Source organism: Calidris pugnax, unplaced genomic scaffold, assembly GCF_001431845.1.
Source record: "Calidris pugnax isolate Ruff unplaced genomic scaffold, ASM143184v1 scaffold28, whole genome shotgun sequence".
Lineage (NCBI taxonomy): Eukaryota > Metazoa > Chordata > Aves > Charadriiformes > Scolopacidae > Calidris > Calidris pugnax.
In genome coordinates, this window is record NW_015090842.1 from 19,381,763 (window position 1) to 19,387,762 (window position 6,000).

The 6,000-nt window shown below is 45.1% G+C and overlaps 1 protein-coding gene across 2 annotated transcripts in view; it reads right to left on the reverse strand.

The window, feature by feature from the left end:
* Positions 1-5,768, reverse strand: part of SLC12A4 (solute carrier family 12 (potassium/chloride transporter), member 4) — a 50,327-nt gene extending 44,559 nt beyond the window's left edge. For both annotated transcript variants that reach the window (XM_014942315.1, XM_014942314.1), the window contains exon 1: positions 5,442-5,768. The gene's annotated coding sequence lies outside the window, so the exon portion shown is untranslated. The remainder of the gene's footprint in view (positions 1-5,441) is intronic.
* Between the last annotated feature and the right edge of the window lie 232 nt (positions 5,769-6,000).

The window sequence follows — 6,000 nt, forward strand, 5'->3', positions numbered from 1 at the left end:
GCTGTGAGAACACAGCTTAGTACAATTAAAAGATTCAAAATTTCCAAACAAAAGGTTCTGATTCAATGGAAATGTTCCTACAATATAATTCCAGTAGGCTTTAGACCATGCCTTAAAGTGGTTCAATTTTTCTCCATAATTCAGGTCACAGCTCGAAGTATTGAATGAACAGGTTGAAGACACAAACACTTCGATCAAATAAATCTTGCTCCCACATATTGGTGGTAACAGCAATTTTTCTGTAATATAAATCAGTCTGCACACTAAATTATTTGTTACACCATAGTCAAGAAGAGGTGTAAATCTTCAATTTGGTCTTGGAAAAGGAAATACAGTTTCTCTCTCCTGGTAGCACTGGGTGTTCCCCATGCTGTTACATGCACTTAAAAAGAAAGCAGTGATCACTGAGTTTGATCTTCCCCAAGGTTGTTGCTGTTCCTAAACTTCAGCCAACTGCATTTTTTATGTTTGGCTACACTTCCTACTCAATGAGGCTGCAAAGTACCTTAATCTCTGTTCCACACAGAGCTTCAGAGCAAAAGCCAAACTTAAACTTTACACTGAAGAGCATGCAAAAATATTTTCCTTAATTTTGCTGCAGTGGGTAAAGAAAGGAAATATCAGTGTGGTTTTTTTTTATGGAAGTGAAACACTGAAGAAATTTGTAAGGGGGAATTGAATAAAACACACACAGATCAATTTTATATGAGAGAGATATGTACTACAAACACAATATAAGAAACCCAAAAATTCATTTGAATTTTTTTAGAAAAGTGCAGAAATTGAACGGAATAACATGGCTTCAGTATGTAAAAAAAACCTCCAAACTTAGTCTCAACTCAAGTTTGAAACAGGCACTTAGCAAGTCAGAAGAAACAAGTATTTGCAGGTAGAATTAAACGGAAAACCCATGTCTTTTTGTGTGCAATTGCTTAGCCTTCTAATACACGTGTTCTCCAAACCACAAAAAAATCAGCAGCTACAAAAGACCAGCAGAGGGTTATGTGCTTGGTTTTTATCTTCTCTTTGGTTTTTTGCAACATACAGGACCACAAACACACAGTTAGGGGAGTTGCTTTCAAATCACTTCGACATATCACAAAGATACTTCCCAGAGCTTTTCCAAATAACTGAAATACCAGAGAACCCACAAAAAGGGCCCTGTTTTCCTATATTTAGCTAAGTCTCCTGGGCGCCAGCAGTTGGCACCAAGATCCCGTTCATACTGGACAGCTGCAGCCTCCCCAGCTCCGTCTTAACCACCCAGGAGGTACGAGTGACATGCTTAGGAGAAGTGACAGTTTATGCAGTAACATGAACTTTTTTCTTTTCCTAGACAAGTATTTTTACAGATGAATTAAACTTTACAAAACTGTTTGCTGCTAAAAGAAACTTGAGGTATCCACCACAGACTCCCACCAAAACGAGCTGCTCGGAGAAATTCCTTTGCTCAGAGGGTACAGAGGAAGGATATCCCATCTCCCTCACCCACCCCAGTGGTACAAGCAGTTAATCATGTCCCAAAGCACTTCTCCACTCTCATTTTTCACATACCACGCTCTTATCTTTCCTTATCTGGAGCAAGACTCTACTTATCTATGCACCTGTATTGTTGAAAAAAAGCATTCTGGAGTTTGGCACAGCCAGCAGGGCTGTGCTAATTGCTCATTACACAGACAGACAAAAAAAATCAGGGCTTCAGGAGGATGACCCTGCTGCTAAGACCCCTTTCAGGATCCGCATGTCAGGTTGTAACTATTGCTGTGTGTCCTACAAGTATCTCACAAGTATCCTTTATGGAACAGGAACAAATATTGACATATTTAGTGCTGACAGGACATCTTTATAATCTCCAAATTTACACATTGAACTTTCCAGTGAGGGAAAACAGTTGTCAAGCTTAGCAGAACAGAAAAAAACCTCCCTCATCAAAATGCAACTAAATTGAAGAAGATGCAGTCTCTGTACTGTTTACAAATCACCAGAAGAGACAGTTCACTGCCATCAGGGTGTTTCTCTCCTCAGGTTGCTTTCTTTCCTCCCAAACAATCCAGCGCTGCTGCCTCAGCTCCTCCCCAGGCTTCCTCCTCCACCACTTCTCACTGCAGATTTGAGGCAACATGAAAGATGCTGAAGGTGCACGTGCTACAGAGGTTAAAGAGCAAAAACATCCTGCCACGACTACTGTAGCAGCACCACTTACCCACACTGCTGCTAGCAGTTCTTGAATTCAAGATAACCTAAAATATATTTGGACACATGTTTCTGTCAGTCCTATTTAGCTGTAGTAGCTAATTCATTATATGATTAATTTTATCTTATCTCTGGACTTTGCCAAAACACCTACATATAAGAATTAAGTGCTTTGAAAATGAATTTTTGAATGATTTATGTATCCCCATTGAAAGTATCTTCAGACATATTTTATGTGAGCTTTATTTCAAGTCTTGTAAAGGACTTAAAACCTTTACTAGTAAGTTATCACATACTAAAAAACAGTGAACCAAGAGGAAGCTTGAAGTAAAAGCACACTGCTATCACACCAGGACTTACTTTATCCATCCTCTCAAAAAATAGCTTATTGCAAATGAGCAGCATAATCTGTCACTGCACAAGGACATTGCACATACCAGTGCAGGCTGTAAGCATGAGGAAAAGGTCTCAAGTCTAGTTTGGAAACTGTGGGCTGAAAGCAAGACATGTGATAACTGGAACATAAGCAGAGCAATTCATTGGCAAAAACCAAGGGTGGCAGCTGACCAAAGCTGGTTAGTGACACCAAGCTGATTAGCGTCTCATTTCCACAAACAAAAGTCACGGCAAGATAAATAACTTCCCACAGGACAGAGGCCAGTGCCGCACTTTGGTTAACTGGGTGCACAATCACTGTGGAGCCAAGATTCCTGTTAAAGCAAAGCTTACTTGGCTTTTCTAAACACTGTTCAGACCCCACTCTCCCTCTTCTTACCCTGTGTACCCAACCTAACACACTGGCATCATTTCAAAGACTGAAGAGATGCCAAATTCACATTTCTCATCCCTGCCGATCCATAAAGCAAGGCTCACATGTTTATCATAGGATCACAGGAAAATTCTTTGTACTTCTTTTTCTAAATGTAAGATGTCAAAATCTATTAACAAGTAGTGGCAGTCGATGGAACCTGCTTAGAAAAAAAAAAGGCCAGTTTTATTCACAAGCAAGCACTGGAGCTATCTAGTAAGGCTAAATTATTGCACACTAATGTCATCTTATGGAAACGGTTGACAAATTTTATTGCAGAATAGCTTCACGTCTGTACTATTTAGATGACACTGTATCACTTGATGTCCCAAATAAGGCAAAATTCAGAAAAAAAGATTCAAAAACAAGGCTACGACAAATAAATGTTGGAGTGAAAAGGGCAGAGTGAAACAAGAATCCGTCAGAATCATGAGGAACAGGGTAAGAGATTGTGCAACTGCCCACTGCTCCCGTCCAGCTATACACAGTTACGTTACCGTGACAGACCATGGGCTGGAAGGGACGTATCGGTACTGAGTCACTTTAACTCATCTCCTATCAAGCCCAGCAGCCCAAAGTCTTTAAATAAGGTTCTGAATAGCAAGCTGATATAATAAAATCTTCCCTGGAGATTTGGCAGAACAACTGTAACCGATTCCTCACACTGCCTCTGGTGGAGCTACCGGATGGCACGGAAAGACTAGAGACGGGGCAGTGCTGGGGCAGTGCTGTGCACATCCACGCGCTGCCAACGCAAACCGTGGGCACTCTGATAAGGCCTGAAACTCTGCACTCAAGTCAAACAGAGCTTACCTCGTCTGGAATCAGGGGCATCACCAAAGCTAACAAATACCCCCACGAGCCCCACGATCTGCTGCCAGGGAAGGCTCTGGAGGGTCACTCTCTCCCCTTCGCTCTGCAGCTCCAGCCAGAGCTGAACAGCTCTTGAGATGCTCTGTCTTCAACGGGAGCTTCCCGTCTCCACCGTGTCATATCATCAATGCTCCCCCTGCATGAGAGGCTATGCTAACTCTGCACAGGGTGTAGAAAGAAGCACCAAGAACCAACGGAATAACACAAGGGAGTTCAGATTCCCCTCTACAGAGCCATAAACCCAAGAAACCTAGGAAGAGACAGAAGAGGCCAATGGGGAGGAGCACGCTTGTCAGTACAGGTAGGCAAGACAGCATATCTTTATACATACACCCCGAGGATATGAAACAACGCTTAATTACTGCGAAAGTAAATTAAAAAATAGGAGGCAGTTATAGTTCAAACAGAAACAGAACTACCTACTCTACATTACTAGAGAGACTCAGCTAACTTCCAGCAGCATGGCCCCGTGCTGCAGTCGGAGCAGCAGTGCCTAGGAGATCACAGTTTGCCAGCTACTGACAGACCGTGGTGAGGAGCTGAGTGTTTTGAAGTGTGTTTTTTGCACACACCCAAGTGACAGGCAGTTTGAGCTGACCTTCCTCTATCCACCACAGCAGTAGCTTCCACAAATCACACTTACCAACTCCTGGCCAAAGCTACCTAGCAGAAAAGAACTCCAGAGGTCTCAACCTGCTGAGATGGGTGAAAAACACCTGTTACAGTCATATACGTGAGTGATACCTTAAGCAAACCAAGAGTAAAGCAGACCTTTTTACAACGCAAAGTCAAAGCCCTGTACAGCCTTTGGGAACCTCAAACTGTCTGTGACAGCAGACAAGTTGGAAAAAGCACCTACCTTTTACCATTCCAAAATGCCCACACTAGAAGCAGAAAGAAGTGACATAATGGACATTCAGTTTATGTAAGCTATTTGGTATATGAAAGATAGAATTCCTTTGAAAACTATACAAAGAAATAGAAAGGTATGTATTGGAGACTGAAGCACAGATTCAGGGAGAGCTGAACACCGTGACAAGGCAGAAACTGGACCTTGATCTCACGACAGTTAAACACCACTCAGCAAAATGACCCTTTTCGCTTCCTTGAGCGCAGGCCCGAGCAGCGCAGGCTCCTTTCAGGGATTATTCTGCATCAATAACATTTGCCTTCTGAAAAGTCTGACTGCACGGGCAAGGAAGAACAGGTCAGGTGTTTACTGGTTTTTCTTTTGTTGCCTGGAGTCACGCGTGATTCACAGAGGGCAAGTCAAGATGCACCAGCTCAGCCCATGGGAAGATCCTCTTCTTAGAGGTTACAGAACTAAACATAACCAAGGCAGAAAAAGGAAACAGATCCCACGGAGAGCTAAACCAACTTTTTACCAGTACTACTCTACCCTCCAAATCTAAATATCCTTCACTTTCCCACTAGAAGCACCCACTGTATTTAAATCGATTCATACCTCAAAGTCGCAGCAGAACTGCAAACTGCCTGGCTGAGCACCGACATTAGCTGCCTAATTAAAGAATGTACTCCTCACCACCCAAAATCCCCTCCTACTTACCCGATCCTCTTCTGCAACTGGAATAAATTAAGCAGCAGCGGCTGTGGGAGCCGCAGGATACACAGGCTGCAGCGCTCGCAGGCCTGGCGGGAGGGAGAGGGTCCCAGACGACTTTTCAAGGCGACATAAACCAGAAGAGCGGTCCCCTGAAATTCGCCTGATTTAACCGAATTTTTCACGCACCCGTTTATTTGGGTAGCGGAGCGCTGAAAATATCTGAGGTATCTCTGCCTGCTCTTATCGCCTCTGGAGGCTGCAGCCTGTGGGAGCAGCGATAAGGCCCGTCCCCGCTCCCCGGGCTGTCAACAAGCGGCGGAGGGAACCCCCGGGGGCGGCTGCTGCCGGGCCCGGCTCCTCCGCGCACCCGGGGGAGCTCCCCGGCCACCCGCATCCCCGGGGCACCCGCCGGCTCGGCCCGGGCCCCCCGGGCTGATAGCTGGCCACAGCGCTCGCCCACCGGGCCGGGCTCCCCGCGGGCCCCGCCACGGCCCGGGCACCGACCCCCCGGCGGAGGCTCCTCCTCCGCTCGCCGGCCCCCAGAGCCGCCGCCGCCGCCCCC